Source organism: Mirounga leonina, unplaced genomic scaffold (genome assembly GCF_011800145.1).
Source record: "Mirounga leonina isolate KUSES-001 unplaced genomic scaffold, KU_Mleo_1.0 Mir_115, whole genome shotgun sequence".
In the NCBI taxonomy this organism is placed as follows: domain Eukaryota; kingdom Metazoa; phylum Chordata; class Mammalia; order Carnivora; family Phocidae; genus Mirounga; species Mirounga leonina.
This window is the reverse complement of record NW_023270268.1, coordinates 42,431,813-42,455,835: the sequence shown is the minus strand read 5'-3', so window position 1 is coordinate 42,455,835 and position 24,023 is coordinate 42,431,813. Positions and strand designations below refer to the sequence as shown.

Genomic DNA, 24,023 nt, shown 5'->3' with positions numbered 1-24,023 from the left:
GTCCTAATCAGTACAGTTGTAGGTTAGGCATTAGACGTTAGGGTTTCCAGAAATTGGACCCCTGGTAGCTCTTAGAACTAGAGCCTATGTCTTATTTCACTGTCCTAAACCAATGGAAAAAATAATAGCCACAGCATGTTTAATTTTACTGTCTTGTAAGTATTTGGGGTGGGGGTGGAATCTTTTAAAATCACCTTTGGATTTTCATTAATATGTCTCATAATCTCTTGAGAAATTTCTAGCAAAGCAGCCAGTGAAAATGTGATAATTACAAGGTTCGGATTTTTTTTTTTTCTTTTTTTTACAGGACAATAAACACCTTCATTACATGACCGAAGATAGGAGGAAGATTTATTTGCCTTTCCGGGCTTTGATTTTCTTCAGACAGAACTCTAGCTCCTTGCCCTCTAGCACGTAGCCATCTGCTCGGCCACACTGGCCTGGTCTTGAAGCGATGCACGCAAGAAGCTTGTCCTGCTGGAACTGCTCCTCCAGAAGACTGCTGATTTTGGCATTCGTTTTCCTTTCATCATACTTCTTCTGAATTTTCTTGGATCGTTTTTCGTTTAAAATCTCGTCTGCCGCGGGCGTCAGCTTGGCCTCCTTCTTGTGGCCCCGGGGCAGTGCCCCGTGGGACTCGTACCACTGCCGGTACCGTGTGCTGTCACTAGCACAATACAGTTCTGCACCAGGGTCTTGGCGCGGACCAGTCCGTTGTTGGATGCGTTGTAGGCAACATCGATAATCCTTGTTTTTCGCGTGGGACACTCAGAGCCCCAGGGGAAGTTCCCCACGTCTAGCCTCAAGGCGCGGTACTTCTTATTGCCTCCCCGGGCTCGGACTGTGTGTATGCGGTGGGGGCCAATCTTAGTGTTGGCAGCGCCCCTTGGGGTAGGGCTTTCTCTTGCCCCCGGTCTTGCGGCGCTTGTACCAATTGTCCCGAGAGATGCCCATCGCTCTCGGCGCTGGCTGCGGAAGAGAAAACGCAAAGCCTCACCGTCGGCTTGTAAAACCTACAAGGTTTGGATTTTAATGAAGTACGTTTTTATTCGGGCGCCTACTATGTCACAAGGATAGCGTTAATAATTTATGTTCTACTTTTTCAGATTTTGATAAAAATTGTCATATACATCTAAATGTCATTTGCTAGAACATGATTTATAATTTTCCAATATTTGTGGCCTAAGTGGAATTTCAGAATTCAACCCAGTAGCACCTAATACGACCTTAAAATAATGAACACAACATAAAAAATCAGCCAGATATTCTGCGATACATGAAGTGTGAAAGTTTAAGTATCCTGGTGACAGCCTTTAATAAGAATAGAAAGTGGCACACCATTAATCAAGTTACTTGATATGTTGTAAAAAGGTAGATTAGTGGAAAACACAGATATTTCCACTGTATTCTCAAGACAGTAATGTCTGCAGGTATTCTTCTGAAGCCTTCGTGCTGAGGACCCTTTTGTCCAAAGCATTTTAAGAAGGTCTCCTGTGAGCCCTTTTCATTAATCACCGGCATAGTCTACACAGGAGTTTCCCAAAAGGGGTGGAGGAGACTCTTGTGTGAGAGACCTTCAGAAACAGATGACAAGAGCACCCCAGCCCCGAGACGGGGTCATGTAGAGTGGAAATATGAGCTCCTAACCCTTGACCCCTTTGCCTCTTTATTTTGATTCCTTGAACAATGCACAGTTGGCAGGCTAAAGCAGTGGCCAGTCCTTCTTTCTTTTGTTAGGCTTGGGAAAAACTCAGGGCAGCTCACTGTGACTCCCACCTAAGGGCTTGCCTGGTTTTTAATTAGAAAGAATTACAACTCGCACCATATTTTTCCAAATCATGGTTTTTAAAATGACCCAAGCAATAACACATTTTTCAAATTTCCACAGTCAAATGAACTTGTTGCAAAGCACCATTATTTTATGAATGAGATTTTTTGGGTGGATCTGCTTGCATAGTTAAACCATAGCTGTTTTGTCTCTTAAAGTAAATGTCTTCTCGAAGAGATTTCACAAATGTTAGCAGTCCCAGATCATAGAAGGATGTTAAGAAAAAGTACTACAACTCTAGAGGAACAGGATTAACATTATCTATATATGTTCTTACAATCTTGTAGAAGCAACAACAAAAATTAAAGCAATTTCTCATACAACTGCCCGTTCAAATATGACCCCATAGCAAAAAGGATAAATACGGTTTTTTCTAAAAACACATCTTAATCTAATTTAATGCTAAAATAATCTAGTCCCTTTACATTTGATAGATTCTGAGATTCGAAAAGCTTGTCTATTTGTGGCCCCAATCAAGTAAGTTGCCATGGTCTTTTGTCCGAAGAAAATAAAAAATGTAACATACAAGGAAGCTGAGGAGTAAATGTCACATGGCTTTGGTTCCAACAATTCAAAGAAGAATAAGCAGAGAGTTAATAGTCAACTAACATTCTGGTACATAGTACCAGGAAAAAAAAAAAAAAAAAGATCTTGCTTTTCTATTCTTCTTCGAGAAATACTTGTTGCTGCATTCACTTTCTCTTTTTTATTTTCCTCTATCACTTCCTCCTATTCCCATGCAAACAAAACTATTGAACTCAAGTTTACCATTTTCAGTTAGAGTTGTTTCACTGGTGAGTATTTACATGCCACAAGCTAACCAAACTCTTTAAGAAGTTACTTGGGCTTCTTACAGAGCAGATGCTAGCAAAGCTGGTGTCGCCTGCAGCTGACGTAGTTCCATTTGCTCAATTTCAGCCCAGGTTCAAACACAAACACCAAAGTTGAATATTTTAATTATAAGGTTGAAATTTTGACAGTTCCCTTGGCATTTAATGAGACTTTAAAGTAGACCTCACAATTAGTGTTGTTTGTTTCTTAGGCCACTCCATAGATGCTAAATCATTACCTCCTCGATTGGTCTATAGCCAAAAAATAAATTAAATGTGATACTCTTCTCTTTGGAACACATGATTCCTGCCCCGGCACCCTGGAAGAATGCATTATGCAATTACTCATTCATTGAAAATAAACTATGTATCTATCAAAATATTTTAAAATGAGCTGTGCTCACCTCAATTAGACACTAAAGAAAAAAAGTGCAAAGAAGCAGGTTTGGGGAAGAAGATTATGGAGTTTAAGGTGAAACATCCAAATGCCACACTTCTGAAGGCAGTTAGAGCCAATATCAGGAGAATGGACATGCTCACAAGGGAGATATTTTAGAGAAAAAAAAAAAGAAAAGAAAAGATGCTAGGACATATGATTGCAATTCATATCCCTATGTTTTTTTGAGATATCACAATACTAAAGATAAATTATTGCATTTTCCAGATTTGAAAACATACAGTAGCTTTAAAACATGTTCTCTATATGAATATGCTACCTCCCTTATTATAATCTAAGGGATTTCATAAACTGACTTTTCTTAAGGAAACCTAAAAGATATCATACTACTGTTTCAATTTTTAAGAAGATCTATTTTCCAGTTAATTAAGTTGAATTCAACATTGCCTCCTATCCTCTCTGTGTCTCTCATCCCTGTTCCTACTTTTCATTAGAGCCCTCCCTTCTTGATCATTACCGCCTTTCCACTTGTCTTCAACGCTTCCCCCTTCCTCTCACTGGCCAAACTTGGGTCCCCATCCCCATTTAAAAATGCTCACACCTCTCCAATTTAAAATCAAACAAACAAACAAAAAACACAATTCCTTCACTCATTCCACCTTTTACCATAGTTCTTTTAACAGCTAAAATTCTAGAACTTGGTGTCTGTATTCCCACACACCACTTCATTTGCACCCATGACAAGCAGGCTTCTATCTCTACAAAACCACGGAAATTGGCTTCACTAGCAGCTCCCTGCTGCTAAATCTAATCTAAATCCCCAACCTCACTCACCTCTGTAGCTTTTGACACTGTGGCAACTTCGTTTTCTCTGGACTCCTCTGACAGCACACCCTCCTGAGCTTCTTTCTCCTTTCAAAAACTGTGTATCTTGAAATCATTCTGAACAAAAAACGTTGCAAGATTTGTACAACTAATTCTCTTTACCCAGATTCACCTATTTGTAATATTTTGTTACTTTTGTGCTCTCTCTCTTCTCAATAGATGATAGATAGATAATTATATGCTAAGTTTTTTTCCTGTAAGTTACATACTTCATTTTTCTTTACCCCATGTCACTTTTATGTGTATTTCCTAAGAACAAAAATATTCTCTGACATATCCACAGTACAATGATCAAATTCAGGAAACTAAATATTGATATAAAACTATTACCTAATACAGTCCATTTTCCTAATGTATTCTATAGCTTCTTTTTTGGTACAGACTCTTGTGAAGAATTGCACGATGCATTTATATGCTTCTGTTAGTCTATTTAATATGGACAAGTTCCTCAATCTTTCTTTGACTTTTAGGCCATTGACATTTTTTAAGAACATAAGCTAATGCTTTATAGAATGCTTTTTACTTTGTGAGAGTTCTCTGGTGTTTCCTCCATATTCATTTCAACTTTTAAACAATTTGGGATAAAGAATAAAGAATGTTATATGTTTTTCAGAGTATCAAATCTGGTGGACCATAATATCCATTTGCCCCTTATGAGTGTTATTAATTGGGATCACTTGGTTAAGGTTTTGTCCAATATCTCCACTGTATGTTTATCATTTCTCCCTTTGTAATTACATTTGAATGCCATTATTCAAACTAGTTCTATGTTCTACAGACTTTCTGTGAACACTGAATTAGGAAGTACTGAGCATTAATTCCAAAAAAAAAAAAAAAAAATACAGAGTTAAGTTCCTGAGAGCCACTAGTCACACTTTCATCAACCAACCAATACATAACCTTGTTTTGTGTGGGTTTTCGTTTGTTTAAAGACACTTTATTTAATATATGTTGTCAACTCATTAACGTTAATTAAACCCACGGACAACAACATTGTAATTCATGCCTGAAGAAGCTTGTCTAACATAATATTTTCTCCATAAGGCACGTCAGAATGTTCTCACCCTTAAGAACATGGGAAGGGACTTCATCACTACACTTTGGAGACAAGTTAAACAGCGAAATAACCAATAAAAGCACAAAAATGCAAAAACCTGACAAAATACCTTGAAAAACACTCTGGTTTACAGGATGACAGCTGAAATAAGAAGGCAGAGAGTTGCCTTGTTCTACCTCAGCTGAGCATATGCACATTGAACGACTCAGATTTTTCACCCTTCTGTGTATATCCATGAATAATGATATTCATGAGTATTGAGTGAGTATTGAACTTGGGGTTACCAACGAATTTTAAGGAGCAGCTGAATTCACAGATGTGGAATTTGTGAATAATGAAGATGAACTATTATAGTAATTTGTGGAAAAATACTTAATATTATGTAAATTGTCTGAACCTCATTTAACCTCCACCTTCACCCCTAATTCTTTCTTGAAACAATTTTTACAATTACGATGGCACAATGGTGATTCCATCATTCTTTCTATATTTATTAGTCAGCATGTCACTGTAAGGGAAAAGTGTCCCTTCTCTTCTTTTCTTTATCTATCTATCTATCTATCTATCTATCTATCTATCTATCTATCTATCTATCTACCATCTACCTATCTATCATCTATCTATCTATATCTAATCTATCTACCTATCTATCATCTATCATCTGTCTTTGATTATTTTCTGTAGAGACTCATGGAATCAAATTTTATTTAATGAATTCTAGTATATTACTATTGTTTGGATCTATGGGAGTCCCTTAATGTTGGCTCCTGGGTCCTTGTGACATTTCTACATCATCTTTTCAGTACTTATTTCTGGTACCACCAATATTTCAGACTTATCTTGAATCTTCCCTCCCTTGTCAGAAGTAGCCATCTTCTGAAGGGATTATGGTTTAGTTCCGTGGGGAATGTTCCGTGGAGAATGCTTCTCCCTCTCATCATCCCCTTGATGCCCTTTCTCAGTCTCTTTCTAGAGTATTCTTCTTCTGCCACCGCTTACATGCAGGGGTCTTTATGTTTCTGTTCTTAGCCTCTTCTCTTTGCACCTAAATAATTTCATCACTTCCTTGGCTGCATTTCTCTCTTGAGTGTCAAACTTCCCACCCAACTTCAAAGTAACTTTTGTTGCACTGGTTACGTTTGTAATTAGGATAGTTAGTTCCTAAAATCATAGATAGATAATCAATGAACACTTTTATGACAATGGGCTAGGGATTAAGTCATCCCAAATTGTGTTTTACTCTGTGCATATTCTATTTGACAGATTTTCTCTAGCTTTCAGTATATCTAAATAATTATGTAATAATTCATCATGTCAGAATGGGTTCCTATTGTGGTCTTTTTAGTTTTAGAATTATTTTTACTAGAAATTTTTAACAAATCAACAAATAAGATTGTAAGATAAAATACAGGACAGCAAATTAAATTCAAATTTCAGGTAAACAAGGAGTAATTTTTAAGAAACTATGTCCCAAATAAGTTTTAAAATTCCATGATTTATCTGAAATTCAAATTTAACTGGGTGTCCTATATTTTTATTGCTAAATATGATAGCCCAGTCAATACATTATAAATATTTAATAGGATATAACATGAAGTGATGTAAGGCACTCTTATATTATCTTGAAGTAAAAGTAAAATTGTGTTGAAAAGCTATCAACTGCTATTACAGAAAAGAAAAAAAAAAGATCCCATTTTCCTGACTGATATACTTTGGACATTTCATGAGGATCCTCTGAATTATAATTTAATTTAAATTTAAAATGTTTTTAAATATATATATATATATACATATATATATATACAAATACATTTAAGCACTGTTCATCACTGTGATGATGTAGCAACATGGTGTAGCAATGTTCCTGATTCTCAGTGGTGAATGGAGTGGGTTATGCCACATGATATAAAGTAGAACATGATTTGTGGAGGATACAAAGTAATGAGTGCAGGATGACCTCAAGTTAGCACCAATGCTCTAAGTTGGCACTCTTATAGGGAAGACTTTTGCTTCCCAAGTATACAGAAAGATCTGGACAGAGCAAAAAACTCTGTTAGGTAAATAGCAAAACCACACTGAAAGACAAAACAGTGGAAAGTACAGGGGTGCCTGGGTGGCTCAGTCGTTAAGCGTCTGCCTTCGGCTCAGGTCATGATTCCAGGGTCCTGGGATCAAGCCCCGTGTCGGGCTCCCTGCTCGGCAGGAAGCCTGCTTCTCCCTCTCCCACTACCCCTGCTTGTGTTCCCTCTCTCACTGTGTCTCTTTCTCTGTCAAATAAATAAATAAATATAATCTTTAAAAAAAAAAAACAGTGGAAAGTACAAACAATAGATGTAATTTAATTCCTTCAATACATAACCCTAAATTCTAGCATGTGAATTTTTGCAGTAAACATAAAAGTGGCTGTACTCACTGGTGTGGATTAATAGTGTGATACCACAATCAGTTCATTGTATTCCTATTGTGGACACAAAGGCATGGTGTTGGCTGCAAGAAGCCTAGGTCTGTGGAACGGAAGCTATGTGCTGTGCTGGTAAACGAGGTAGAGATTTTGTAAATATTTCCACTCAACAAACCCTGAAGTTGTATATGAATTTTGGTATTTAAAAAGATGTACTTAGATTTCCTCTTTCAAGATATTCCTTGGCACAAGACTAGCCTACAGCAAGTGGAAAGGAAAGTGGTAAGTAGAGTTTGTTCCTTGATTTTTTTATTAAATGATAAATGAAGAGTTGAGCTTTTTTATGTAGAGGAGACATGCTTGACAATTCTGAAGAAGATTAATGGAAATCTGGATTCCATAAATCATTAAAATGTTTTCCAGTTTAAGAGATTGTGACACATGGCAACAATATAGGTCTAACAATGGGGAATCTTACTCATTTAGTGCTTTCTCTAGGATTTCACTATTTAGCTCACACTTTCCATAATGAAGTTCTTGATGGGGAATTACTATTCCATGGGCTTAAGTTTCAGTTAAACAAAATGAATAAGCTCTAGAAAGCTGCTAGATAATATTGTACCCATAGTCAAGAGTAATGTTTTGTGCACTTAAAAACTTGTTAAGAGGGTATTTAACATAGTCCTAGCCACAACAATCAGACAACAGAAAGAAATAAAAGATATCCAACTTGGCAAGGAAGAAGTAAAACATTCACTATTTGCAGATGACATGATATTCTATGTAGAAAACCCAAGACTTCACCCCAAAACTGCTAGAACTGATAAACAAATTCAGTAGAGTCACAGGATACAAAATCAATGTACAGAAATTTGTTGCATTTCTATACACCATTAATGAAGCAGCAGAAAGAGAAATTAAGGAACCAATCTCATTTACAACTGCACCAAAAACAATAAGACACCTAGGACTAAACCTAACCAAAAAAGTGAAAGACCTATACTCTGAAAACTATCAAATACTGATGAAAGAAATTGAAGATGACACAAAGAAATGGGGAGACATTCCATGCTCATGGATCAGAAAAACAAATATGGTTAAAATGTCTATAAACCCAAAGCAATCTACACATTTAATGCAATTCCCATTAAAATACTACCAGCATTTTTCACAGAACTAGAACAAACAATCCTAAAATTTGTATGGAACCATAAAAGACGCTGAATAGTCAAAGCAACTTTGAAAAAGAAAAGCAAAGCTGGAGGCATCACAATTCTGGACTTCATGTTATATTACAAACTGTAGTGATCAAAACAGTATGGTACTAGCACAAAAATGAGATACATAGATCAATGGAGAGAACCCAGAAATCGACTCTCAATTCTGTGGTCAACTAATCTCAACAAAGCAGGAAAGACTATCCATGGAAAAAAGACAGTCTCTTCAACAAAAGGTGTTGAGAAAATTGGACAGCCACATGTAGAAGAATGAAACTGGACCATTTTCTTACACCATACACAAAGATAAACTCAAAAATGGATGAAAGACCTAAATGTGAGTCAGGAATCCATCAAAATCCTAGAGGAGAACACAGGCAGCAACCTCTGTCACCTCAGCCACCACAACTTCTTGCTAGACACATCTCCAAAGGCAAGGGAAATAAAGGCAAAAATGAACTATTGGGACTTCATCAAGATAAAAAGCTTTTGCACAACAAAGGAAACAGTTGACAAAACCAAAAGACAACTGACAGAATGGGAGAAGGTATTTGCAAATGTCTTGTCAGATAACGGGCTAGTATCTAAAATCTATAAAGAACTTATCAAACTTATCACCCAAAAAACAAAGAATCCAGTCAAGAAATGGGCAGAAGACATGAACAAACATTTCTCCAAAGAAGACATACAAATGGCCAACAGACACATGAAAAAGTGCTCACCATCACTCAACATCAGGGAAATACAAATCAAAACCATAATGAGATACCACCACACACCAGTCAGAACTAAAATTAACAAGTCAGAGAACAACAAATGTTGGCGAGGATGCAGAGAAAGGGGAACCCTCTTATACTGTTGGTGGGAATGCAAGCTGGTAGAGTCACTCTGGAAAACAGTATGGAGGTTCCTCAAAAAGTTAAAGATAGAGCTACCCTACAACCCACCAATTGCACTACTAGGTATTTACCCAAAGGATACAAATGCTGTGATCTGAAGGGGCCCCTGCACACCAACATTTATAACAGCAATGTCCACAGTAGCCAAACTCTGAAAAGAGCCCAGATGTCCATCAGCAGATGAATGGATAAAGAAGATGTACATATATACAATGGAATATTACTCAGCCATCAAAAAGGATGAGATCTTACCATCTACATTGACATGGATGGAACTGGAGGGTATTATGATGAGCAAAATAAGTCAATCAGAGAAATACAGTTATCAAATGATTTCACTCTTATGTGGAATTTAAGAAAAAAAACAGGATCATAGGGGAGGGAAAAATAAAACAAGATGAAATGAGAAAGGGAGACAAACCATAAGAGACTCTTAACTATAGGAAACAAACTGAGGGTTGTTAGAGGAGAGGTGGGGGGGTATGGGGTAACTGAGTGATGGGCATTAAAGAGGACACATGATGTAATGAGCACTGGGTGTTTTATGCAATTGATGGATTTACTGAACTCTACATCTGAAACTAATGATGCACTATATATTAACTAACTGAATTTAAATAAAATAATTTACCAAAAAAAAAAAAGAAACAAACAAACAGACAAACAAATAAACAACAGATGTTGGCAAGGATGTGGAGAAAGAGGAACCCTCTTGCAATGTTGGTGGGAATGCAAACTGGTGCAGCTACTCTGGAAAACAGTATGGAGTTTCCTCAAAAAAACTAAAAATAGAACTACCTTATGATCCAGCAATTGCACCACCAAGTATTTATCCAAACAATACAAAAATACTAATTCAAAGGGATACATGCAGCCCAATGTTTATAGCAGCATTATCTACAATAGCCAAATTATGGAAACAGCCCAAGTGTCCATCAACTGATGAATGGATAAAGAAGAGGTGGTATGTATATACAATGGAATATTACTTAGCCATTAAAAAGAATGAAATCTTGCCATTTGCAACAACATGGATGGAGCTAGAGGGTATTATGCTAAGTGAAATAAGTCAGTCAGAGACCAACAAATACCATATGATTTCACTTATATGTGGAATTTAAGAAATAAAACAAATGAGGAAAGGGACAAAAAAAGAAAGAGAGGCAAACCAAGAAAACAGACTCTTAACTATAGAGAACAAACTGATGATTACCAGAAGGACACTTTTTCTGATGAGCCCTGGGTGTTGTATGGCAGTGTTTGAATCACTATATTGTACACCTGAAACTAATATTACACTGTATGTTAACTAACTGGAATTCAAATAAAAACTTAAAAAAATTGTTAGGAGGGTAGATCTCATGTTGTGTTCTTACCACAATAAAATAAAATATAAAAAAAGAAGAAAACAGAACTATAGATTAACATCATAGTTTTTTGCTGTTTGATGGCATTCAGAAAATAAATACCTAAAAGGACACTGAAATAAATGTTCTGGGAAAAAATCCTGAAATATCGGGATAGAAGTTATTTTTTTTTTGATGAATTAAGTCAAACATAGATATGTTTGATTTCTAAGGTATTTACTCCGCATAAGAGATCTAAGACTATTTTCTCCTTTACCCAATCTCAGTAAGCACTGGGGGCATGCTGTAGAATTAGAATGGGCTGTTTGCTGCTATGATATCATTGTATCTTTTCCACAAGAGCCTGATGTGTCTCTTAGGTGATGTGATTTTCATCTGCACAGAAAAACCTTGTCAGAATCCAGTAAATAATAGAATTGGCCCATCTCTTTTAAACATGTTCTAAAACATAGGATCAATATCTACATATAGCTGTAAGTAAATTAATTTCAATGTTTAATTAATAAAATATAGTTTCCATTTCATTTTAATTCTCAATCCTGTGGAAATTCAAAATTTCGAACTCTAGGGGAGAAATAACTGAGACTGTGATTCAAGTAACATTCTCAGGGAAGTAAAGTTCATTCTTTTGATTTTAAGGAGAGTTCTTAAAATATGCTTTAGCATTTCCAGCTCAATATAGTCAAGAAGAAAATATCTCCCAGTAGGTAAGGAAGTGACAGGTGTGGTGTACAAATCTGGAACCGGAGTTTGGCTGCTTTCTTTCCTCATCATGGGAGATGGATTCTTTTCCATAGTGGAAATGTACTCGATGAGAGTCAGCCAGAACCTTAGAAATTACTCAGTAAGTGCAGGCACATGCTTTCAATGATATAGTGGTTTACTGTAAGAATTAAGGACAGAACAATTTAGTTTCTCAAAGTGCAAACATAAATTTTAGTAGAGGAACTTTCTTAAACTTAGTTTCAGAATGTGAACAGTGACAGGAAACATGCTTCAAGTCCCCCCCTCCTTTTTTGGCATTCTCATTATTAGAGAGGTTTTAATTGTAACCATGTGGTTCATATTGAATCTGACAAGTCATGTAGCGATTAAAAATTGGAATGCTTTGACAGCAGGGTGAGCATGAGGATCAGTTGCTGTGTAACTCCCCATGATGGGGAGAGCCTGGCAAATGACTAGGCTCTGGTCAGGGGGGAGTCTTCAGCATCAGTGCACAAGGCGGAGAGGACTGACAAATCTCACCAGGACAGCACCTGGGGATGGCAGATGCACTGACCACTTCCACCACTTGCTGGTCTTTCCCTTGTGCTGTTTCTCTGTAAAAACAAATTAGAAATGGATTTTTCACAGCCTTGGGATGTAGATTTTATGATTGGTTCTGTAAGTCAAATGGGAGCCTTAAATACAGTCTCACATTAAAGAATATCTATATCTATATATATGTACATATACATATGCTTTCTTGCAAAAAGATAATACATTGTTAAAGCTATTATATCTATGAACAAAATTTAAGGGTGAGTGGTTATAATTTCTGTTCATATTTATTCAGTCAAACAATCACAAGATCATTGTTTTATCAGTTTTTTCCCTAATTTTCGTATACATTAAAATCTTTGTTTTCATCTAGTGTATGTCTTTGTTAATGACATGATAATCTTTTGCTGGTGCTGATTGATTTTCAGAACCCATAGAAAACATCTTGCTAAAAACTTCAGGTTTAAAATTAATGCTATTGAAATAAGTCAATCAGAGAAAGACAATTGTCATATGGCTTCACTCATATGTGGAATATAAGAAACAGGGCAGGGGACCACTGGAGAAAGGAGGGAAAACTGAATGGGAAGTCATCAGAGAGGTAGAAAAATGATGAGACACTCTTAACTACAAGAAACAAACTGAGGGTTGCTGAAGGGGAATTGGGTGGGAGGATGGGATAATTGGGTGATGGACATTAAGGAGGGCACGTGATGTGACGAGCACTGGGTGTTATATGCAACCAATGAATCATTGAACGTTACATCAAAAACTAATGATAAACTATAAGTTGGCTAACTGAATTAAAATTAAAAAATAAAGAAAAAAATAAAATGACAATTATAAGCAAAAAAATAAATAAAAATTAAATTAAGTTAATTTAATTCTACTTACAAAGAGAAGAAACAGTTCCACAAGTCCTATCCATGTATGTGTGAAAAATGTGTTTCCATTTAGCACTCAAAGTTTTTTTTCAGTAGGAGTAGTATTTCCTTAGAGTGGTTGAACCCATGGAGTACAAAGCAAAGAAACCAAAGCAGAAAGTTCAGAGAAGGAAAAAATAAACTTACGAAGGAAAAAAAGTAAATGTTATTTTCAATATTAACAATGTAATTGTCAAATTTATAACCTACAGGTTTTAATATTTTAGGATTAGTATAAAATATCTTTAAGTTGCATCTCATTGAAACAACATTATAAATAAATATCATTAGGCTAAATGAGCAAATTGAAAAATGATATTTTTGTCATTTTGTTTTATCAATTTTCAGAATGGTAAGATGGTGAGTAAACAACTACCAATAGTAACTGGTTGTGCGTGTCTGTGTATGTGTGTTAGGTACAATTATGAGCTCATAGATATTTTTTTAAAGTATACTTCATTCTTTTATATTGCTGAATAATATTCCATTGTGTGGGTATGCCACATTTTGTTTATCCATTCATGTGTAGATAGTTATTCAAATGCTTTTTTGGCTATTATGAATAATGCTGCTACGACTGTCCATGTACTAGTTATGATGTGGACTTATATTTATCTAGGGTACAAAACTAGTTGTGGAATTCCTGTGTCATATAACTCTATGTTCAACATTTTGAAGAACTGCCAAGTGGTTTTCCAAAATGGCTGCCCATTTTACATTCCCACTAGCAATGAATTAGGTTTCCAATTTTTCTACATCCTTGCCAATACTGGCTGTCTGCCATTTTTATTTATTTTTTATTTTTTTTATTCTATTTTCTTAAAGATTTTATTTATTGACTTGAGAGAGAGAGAGAGCACAAGTGGGGAGAGCAGCAGAAGGAGAGGGAGAAGCAGACTCTCCGCTGTGCAGAGAGCCCAATGTGGGGCTTGAACCTGGGATCATGACTGAGCCAAATGCAGATGCTTAACCAACTGAGCCACCCAGGCGCCCTCTGCCTTTTTTATTAAAGCCACTTTCTTTGTGAGTGGTATCTCTGTGGTTTTGATTTGCCTTTCTTAAATGATAATGATGTTGAGTGGGGTGTGTGTGTGTGTGTGTGTGTGCTTATTACCATTTCATATATCTTCATTGAAGAAATGTCTATTCAAATCTTTGGCCCACTTTTATAGTTGGGTTGTCTTTTTATTATTGTTTTAAGAGTTCTTTATACATTCCAGATACAAGTTTTTTTTATCAGAGGTATGATTTTCAAATATTTTCTCCCAGTCTGTGGGATGTCTTTTCACTTTCTTGATGATGTCATTTGCAGCACAAAAATTTTTAGTTTTGATGAAGTTCAACTTACTGATCTTCTTCTTATTGCTTGTGGTTTTTTGGTGTTGAATTTAAGAAATTATAACCTAACCCAAGATCATGAAGATTCACTCCTGCATTTTCTTCTAAGAGTTTTATAATTTTAACTCTTACATTTAGGTAGAGAATCAATGATTTCCCTGAGGAACCCTGGACCCTGGTTCCTTTCAGAGGCAAACAATATTTAGATATCACAAGCTGGATTCTAGGGGTGCACATTGCTACAGAATTCTCATGACTTGTTTTCCAGTGGACAAAGCCTGGAAATAATTGACACATACACACACACACACATACACACACACAGTGAATTTGAATCAGTACTGATATTTTTATTTTAAGGTTCAATATAGACTTAGAGTTTTATATAGACTTACTTAGCTTTTATATTTTATAATTTTATCTTTTTCCTCTAACTCAAAAATTTGTGGTTTCCAAAGATATCATTATAATTGTTTATTTTTTTAATTTTTTAAAGATTTTATTTATTTATTTATTTGACAGAGAGAGGCACAGCCAGAGAGGGAACACAACAAGCAGGGGGAGTGGGAAAGGGAGAAGCAGGCTTCCCGCTGAGCAGGGAGCCCAGTGTGGGGCTTGATCCCAGGACCCTGGGATCATGACCTGAGCCGAAGGTGGACGCTTAATGACTGAGCCACCCGGGTGCCCCTATTTTATTTATTTTAAAATATACCTATAATAATTTCAAAATTATATTAATATTACCATTAAAATTAAGAATATTGAATAAAGTTTAATATTTTTATCATTTGAATATACTACACTAAGGATATCCAATCAGGTATTGTATTTCAAAGTCAATTAAAGTAATTCTCTTTTCTCTGTGTGGTTTTTAGTCCAACTGATATACACTTGATTCAGGGAATTTTCATATTTAAATTTGTGTCTAGATAAAAATCAGTTGCGTTGATTATTTTTAACTAGACTGCTTCACAATTGTTTTCAATCGTGTCAGATAGTTACACAGCTCTGTAACAAGATGCACCACAAAAACCTTGCTTCCATCCCTGTTCCATTCATTTTGTTCCTTTACTCCCCCTGAAAGTAACCAATTTTATTAATTTTGAGGCTATTTTCCATTATATATTTTTGAAAATATAAGCAAGTAACACATATTAATATTTGTATTTCCATCACTTTCTTAGATAAAAATTAGCATACTTGCTTTTTTTCACTTAACAACAGAACTTAGATAAAACTACCAGTAGAAAGATATCAGCCTCATTCATTTTGTAATTAAGGTTCTCCAATATGTGAATGTACCAAGTAGTCTACTGATTGATATCTGAGTTAATTCTATTCTTTGGTATAATAAATAGTACCCCTCTCAATAGCCTGTGGAGTCCTCACTCTGTATTTTTTTTCCAACTTTTTATTTTATTTTATTTTATTTTATTTTATTATGTTACGTTAATCACCATACATTACATCATTAGTTTTTGTATTTTTGCCAGTACATCCAATATATTTGGAATATATTCTTAGATATGGGATTGCTGAATACAGCAGATGCAGTCTATGCTCCCTTGCAATCTCCCTTCCCACTTCTGTGTGCTCCTTCCTCAGCCTCTTTGAGTGAGTCTTTGCTTCTTTTTTTAAAAGATTTTATTTATTTATTTTAGAGAGAGATAGAGAGAGAGTACAAGCTGCGGGGAGGGGCAGAGGGAGAGGGAGAATCCTAAGCAGGCTCCATGCCCAGATATGGAGCCCGATGTGGGGCTTGATCTCAGGAGCCTGAGATCATGACCTGAGCTGAAATCAAGAGTCAGACCCTTAACCGACTGAGCCACCCAGGTGCCCTGAGTCTTTGCTTCTTGTGGTCCTCAGCTGCAACCAAAAGATACCCTCAGGACACTGGAGCAGGCACCACTGAATTTACCTCCTTCCAGGGAGGCTTTTTGCAAAGGATGAATTGGTGTCAAAGTGTGAAAGCCCAGGTATCCCTCCGAAATCAGACAGAAACTTCCTTCTGAAAAGTTTCCCTGAAAGTGAATTCTTGCACAACATCTTCATCTTCCTTGCCCTCGCTCCCTTGGCAGTTTCCTAGGACCACTTCCCTAATTACCCTTTTGTACGTGAATCTTCTCTTCTGAGTCTGCTTTTAGAGAACTGGACTCAAGATTTTGAGTATATGTAATTTTGCCAGATATTACCAAATTTCCCTCCACACGGGATGTACCATTTTGCATTCCTGTTAGCGATGCACAAGAGTGCCTGTTTCTACAGATCCTCACCAAAAGAATGTGTTGCCAAATTTAATTTGAAATTTTCAAAATAGGTAAGCCATTTCACATAATTAGAAGTTGTGGTCTTAAAAAAAACTGAGGTTTATTTACATCTTCTATTAGATGCTAAGTTATCTTGATAAAATATAATGGTAAGGTTCAAGGCATTATCAATAACCAGACAATCACATTCTTCCAGTTGGTCTCTCTCAACATACTGAATGAATTAATTAGCACCAAAAGAGAAACAGAATTTAAAGTCAGTCAATTAATTCACAGCATTTTTAAGCACCTATAAATTATCTAAATATAAAGAATAGCAACCCATAAATTAAAATAGAGAGAGTGCAGTTAATAATGCAATATAATAACTTAACACAAGTGGCCACACTCCTAAAAACAGAGAAGATTTTATACTCAAACCACAATCTAGTATAAATGTTAACTCTTCTTTTATTCAACAAATACTTATTGAATATTACCACGTACCAGGCATTAATTTAAGTGTTCAGAATACCATCAGCACACAAAACAGACATTCTAGGGAGACAATAAACAATGCCATAAGAAATAAGTCAACTATGTAGAATGTCAGAAATGGAAAAGTCCTAAGAAAAAAGTAATAAAGTGGGAGAAGGGAGATTTGGATTGCAGGGTCAAAGTTTGTGACTTTCAATATGGTTGTCATGGCAGGCCTCATGGAGAATGAGACATTTGAGCAGCCTGGAAGGAGGTTAACCATGTTAAGTGTTAACCATGTGGCTGTCTGGGTGAGGAGGCTCACAGGCAGAGGGAGCAGCTGGTGCCCATGCTCTAAGGCAGCAACGTGAGTGGGGCGCTGGAGGAATAGCTAGAAGGCCAATGTGACTGTAACAGAATGAGAGGGAAAAGAGGAGATGAGGTCATAGAAATAAGAGAGGGCAGGTTCTTTAAGGACCTTGTAAGCCATTGTAAGTACTTAGCTATTTGTGATGAGTGAAATAGAGAGACATTAAAGGTTTTGCACAGAGGAATGATAGGATCTGAGTTAAGTTTTAACAGGATCACCCTGAACTGTGTTACTAGAATGTGGGGCAGGGGAGGGGCAGAGACAGAAGTAAGGAGAACAATTCAGAGGTTATACAATACCCGAGACAGAGAACTGGTGGTAATTCGCACCAGACAGGAAGTGCTGGAGGAGGTGAAACACTTTGATTCTGGGTAAAGTTTAAGATAGAGGCAACAGTATTTCCTACCAAATTAAGTGTGGAGTGTGAAGGAATGAGAGGAATTAAAGATGATCTCAAAGGTTTTTGGTTTGATCAACGGGGAGAATGGAGTTGCCACCGTGAGATGGGAAAGAGTAGTGGTGGAGGAATTTTGAGGGAGGGGATAAGGATATCAGTGGTGCACAAAGTATAAACCCTACTTCCGCGTTAAAATAATGCATGGCCTCTGAAATTAAAGTTCAAATTAAAATTTTCTTTAAGTTAGGAATTGCATCTGACAGCATTTTATTTCCCACAAATGCCTAGTACAAGACATTACACATGGAAGGTGTAAGATGAATATTTGCTGAATGAAGTAAATGAACTCAGTCCTTCCAAATTTCTCACCAGTGTGTGTGAAATATAGGAACATAGCCTGTCTCAAATTCATTGCTAATAATTTGTGCTCTATTTTAAGTGATAGAACAATTTTTGAAAAATTGGTAAAATAGCCAAACTGATAATACTTTATAATACTTATAAAAGATAATCTAAAAATAGTACCATAAAATGTGTATATAAATGTATATAATAGTTTTCAACATTCCCACTAATAGTTTTGCATTTAACATAGACAGGTGTAATTCATTTAAAAATACATTTCTTACTGTATTTAAGTAAAACCTAAATAAGTTTGAAATGTAACTCTAAGTTTTATAACCATCCATTCTACACAAAGTTCCATGTTGTTTGTTTTCTAAATCAAAATGTACATGCCTGTTCAGTAACTACAAATATATGTAAAATAACAGAAAGACAGCCATGTACTTACAGTATCTTATTTCTATATCTCTTAACAAAATCCTATATTCACAAAATACTTCTTGGATTTCTTTCTCATATTATTCTACAACACCATGGAGGAAATGTGCATACAATTCCAATTATTTAAAAGTGAGGCTCATGCAAAAAATGGTATTGGGCATCTTTTCATTTTAATAGATGACAAATTTATAAAGAACTTGGATTCCCCAAATAGAGCTGTATCAATGCATGATCTATAGATATGTTGCTGTGCAAAGAATTAACATTCAGATATTTCTTCCTTTATGTTTTCCAAATTATAATACTTAAAGCAAAACATTCCTTGGAAAAAAATAAAGAATTTAGTCTCTAGAAATTTCGCTGCAATATTGGCTGATAACGAAAGAGTTAAATTGAACTTTGGATATATGTTAGTCATAACATAATCTCTTGATATATTAGTAGGTCAATAGTTCAGCCAAGAAAGGGACTCTAACTTGAGCAGACACTAATTAAAAGAATCAATTCTTATCCTACTACATACGTCCAATCATATTAACACATTTCTAGATTTCTTACTCAGTGGACTAGTCAAGATTAAAGGATTTGCTAATATGAAGGAACAGAGTATGCTTCCAAACTGACTGAGCAGATTTGTGAACAAATTAGTTCATTTAAAATTGACAGTGAAAGATTGATTTTGCACAGAATGAGTTACCTAAGGTATTCATCATTTCCTCTGCTTCTGCACACAAGACAGAGATCCGTTTCCTTCACTTTCTGATTGTAATAGGGCTGCTTACTGAGCACCTTTATTTTATAGTCCTGATTGCAGCCTGTCATTCTTTTTAATTCAGACATATTTTAGCCTCTTAGACAGACCTTCAGAAATAACTTCCTTAAAAGCCTCAGTAAAATGACTCATTACATGTTGTTCAATTCAACTATACTATAAATTATAATACAGGGGAAAGTTCTAATTGCACAAAAGATCCAATTACTCATAAGGCTTTTGGACTCATTATTCAAATGCAGGAGTGAGCAGGAAATCCAGACTTTTCCAAATCCAACTTTTCCAAAGTTGAAGGTCAATACTCTACAACTCCTATAAAATCTAAGATGCTTGATATTTGCTATATATTAGTAAATATTCAGTAATAAATATTTTACAAAAAGGTTATAAACTATACACACACACACAAAATGTAACCAGAAATGATGAAATTGTTGAGGAATTCATTTTTAAGTCTAAGAAAATAAAAGCAAAACCTTGTAGAGGAAGAAAAAAAAAATAGAACACAACAATGACAACAACAAATTTAGGAAGCAAGAATTCAATTAAAACAAATCCAAAGAAAATGTTATGAATTCGTGCTATTTTATTCACAAAGAACTAGACTTCAGATATTGGAAACAGAAATTATGGTAAGATGACATATGTAGGGGGTAGAATTTTTAGGACTTGTTAATTAGTTAAATTTGGGATGGTAGGAGAGTGGGGGGAGAAGTAGATGTTAACTATTGGAGGGGGGAAGAGTTGGGTAACTTGGCCCATGCCGGTGCCCATTCATTCAAATATGGTGGAGAAATTAGAGGAGAAACGATTTTGATTTTTGATATCTGGAATATCTATGGGAAGTAAAACGGAGATATCTACAAGGGATTTGGATAAACAGATCTGTGTTCACAAGTTATATGCAAGTGTACTATTATCTCTATTTTGCAAGTGCTCAGAGAGAAGATTCGATTTCCACAAGGTATCACAGTCAATCAACACTGGTATCAGATTATCTGATGTTTTAGAGCAAATGTTCATTTGTCCATGATAAGAGGGAGGTGTGTGTGTGTGTGTGTGTGTGTGTGTGTGTGTTTAAAACAACACAGATGTCAGGTAAGGAAATCTGGTGGCTTCCCCAAGATTTCTGAGGAATCCTAGGGATATTTCATGTCCACTTTTGGTTCATTTTTGGTGCATTTTAACATCCATGTCCTGTTTGATTTGTTCCATTCCTGGCTGCACAGGGAACTCAGCTCCCATCATCAAGTCAACAAACCATACCTATATCTGCACCCATACATTTTATCTTTCCTTCTGTTATAAATATGTCATAGTAACAAAATCATCATGTTCTAGTCCAACTCCCCCACATGTATATTAGCTGCCAACCCTACTCCCCTACTCAAGAACCTCACTCCGGTAGTGGTCTCCTCTTTTTCCTAGCCATTTGACTTTCCTCACTATCAGATTGTTTTTAAATAACATTTAAAAAATTTAAAATTTAAAATTTAATAGAAACAACTATTCCTCTATTAATTCCTATCAAAAATAATTCCTAATAATGACCATCCACAAAAAAGCCCCCAACACACACACAGCCTCCAGCTTACCCATTGTTGCTTTCTTGCCCTCACAGACATTCTCCACCCTACCACCAGAATTACCTTGTAAAACACAAATTAGATCATGTTACTCATTGCTCAAAAGCAGAGTAAAATCCGTTGTCACTCAGAGTAAAATTTAAAGTCCTTACAATAGACTAACAAGGCCCTACATGATCAGTTCTCCTATAAATATCTTGACTTCAGAGAATAACACTCTCCTTCTTGCTTACCCTATTCCTTTCATCCTGGCCTCCTTGCTATAATTGGAACATTCCAAGTATGATCTACTGTGGGACCTTCACTTTTGCTATTCCCTTCACAAGAATGCTTCTCGTCCAGAAACCTTCATGATTCCTTCACGATTCCTCACTATTTCAGGCACTGCTCAAATGTTGCCTCTATTCATTTGAATATGGATTTGGCTGTTGTCACAAAGCAAAACATAGCAATGATTTTAAAAAGATGGAAGATAGAAATTTATCTCTCTTTCACGATATTAATGGTCCTAGACTGTTATTACTGCTCTATAGTATTAGACAATCAGACTTCTTTAATCATGTTGCTTAGCCATCCTCAAAGTGCAGCTTCCGTCCTGAAGCCTAGGACAGCCACTACATCTGCCACCGTGTTCACCTCTCAGACATTGGGAGAGAAGAAAAGGCAAGGGGAGGTAAAGTTCAGTCGCACACATAACTTCTCGTGATAGCCCATTAACCAGTGCTTACTCACCAACTGCAAGAAGGACCGGGGAATGCAATCTTAACAGTGTGACTCTGTGGCCCGCTAACATTCACGTGTCCTATAACCAAAAGAAAAAGAAAATGCGGACATTGGCAGACAACCAGCAGCTTTCGTCATATTACCTTATCAGAGAAGTTTCCCTGGCCTCCCTATATAAAAGAACACTTCTTTCTTCACTCCACAATCACCTTTAATCTGCTTTATTTTCTTTATAGCACTTGTATAAATATGCCTTATAAAATATACCTTATGTCTTATATGTTTACTTACTAAATTATTTTCTGTTTCCCACCACTAAAATGTAAGGTCCTTCAGGGCAAGAATTTTATATGTTTCAATCTTGGCATCCCCACAGATATAGACCCTCAACAGATGTATTTTGAATGAAGAACTCTGATTATTCCTGAACTCACTATATCCTCTCTCACTCCCATGCGATTTCCCATCCTGCTTTCTGTTTGAAATTTCTTTTCTCCCTTTACTTGCCTAACACTAATCTCTTTTTAGGATTTAGATTCAGACTCAGGCATTAGCACCACTGTGAAGACTTCGTGACTTTTTTAGGCATCCATTCTGTGTGCACATCTCTAACCCTGAATTATGGTCCTCTATGCCAGCATCTGTCTTTATTATTATAAACTCCTTGAGGATGAGAAATCATCTCATATTTGTAACACAGGCTCTCTGTTAGTCAGGACTCTTAGCTGCAACTGGCAAAAACTCGTTTGAAACTGCTTAAGTTAAAGAGAGTTTATAAAACCAGGTGAGGGTGAGGGAGGGGGTGTCTTATGTGACTCCAAGAGCAACAAGACTGCATCCCCCTTCACCTTGATTATTTCCAGTGGGAATGGAAGCTCTCATGAAGGAAGCTGGCTATGAGCCTGAAGTTCCCTTTATACTTGCCATATGTTTAATAATGTTTTTCTTCTCCTGAATTAAAAGGCGAGGGAAAAATGTGACTCTCAAGAAAGTTACTCCAAAATTTTTGGATACCTTTCTAGGAAAAAAAAATCAATTCATAAGCTTGTAATAATTCAAACATGTAACGCTTATGGGAAATATTCACCTAAAAATAGTCTCCACTTGTTGTTTAATATTAGTCATAAAGGCCAGAACCTGACTTATGAAACTATCTCAAATTAGGTAATAAAGTTTTGATTAGACGTCATCCCTGCCAATCATTTTTACCTTAAAGTCATCATGGGAGAGGCTGAATATCCCTCCTCTTTCAAAGTAGAAGCCCAGCCTGCCTGCCAAAAAGTATGTATGTGCATTGTAGACCAGTCATGCTTGAAAATACTGAAAAATAGAAACCCTGACATACAGCACACTCAACCTAGAGTATGATATCATTTTCAACAGGCGATATTGGGCAGCCATGTAACACTTTCACTGATCTGAACAATGATGCCCTGAAATTTCTGTCTCACAGCTTATTTTTAAAGAAATAAAAATCAGGGGCGCCTGGGTGGCTCAGTCGTTAAGCGTCTGCCTTCGGCTCAGGTCATGATCCCGGAGTCCTGGGATCGAGTCCCACACCGGGCTCCCTGCTTGGCAAGAAGCCTGCTTCTCCCTCTCCCACTCCCCCTGCTTGTGTTCCTGCTCTCGCTGTCTCTCTCTCTGTCAAATAAATAAATAAAATCTTAAAAAAAAAAAAAGAAAGAAAAATCAGGTCTAGTCTGGAGAAAGTCCTCACCCTCTGACTTTGCAAAGCATCTGTTACAGCTTCTCTCAGTTCTCAATTGTGTCTCCCCTTCCTCATTGACTCAGATGGGTTTAGAGCTCATCCAAAAGGCAGTCACTGTGGCTCAGAGATAAATATGTACAGTATAATTTTGTGTAAAGAACTATATTTAGAGAGAAATGGATATATATCTGCAAAACAGAAGAAGGACTTCAAGTAAGGCAGCATGGTACTACCCCTTGGGAGGGCACTGTGAATGGAAGGTGTGAGAAACCCACCAAGGGGAGAGGTTCACATTTAACCCTGTGTACATGTGTATTGCTCGAATTTCATAATAAGAATGTAGTCATAAATTACTTGTGTGCCGAAAACAATTTTTAATTAGAAAACAACACATATCCCTTATGACAGAAAGTTTATAGCTTCACTTAATGAACAGTCTTTCTGAACAAGGCAGGCAATATTGACAGGATGTCATTACGTTCATACTTGATGAGACTTGATATGGATAGAAATAACTGGCTTCACATATGGTTCTAATTTGTTTGAATTATATTTA

At 36.3% G+C, this 24,023-nt stretch overlaps 1 pseudogene; it reads right to left on the bottom strand.

Annotated features, from left to right (window-relative positions):
* Positions 1-303: 303 nt before the first annotated feature.
* On the bottom strand, positions 304-954 carry LOC118000032 (annotated as a pseudogene).
* Positions 955-24,023: the final 23,069 nt, after the last annotated feature.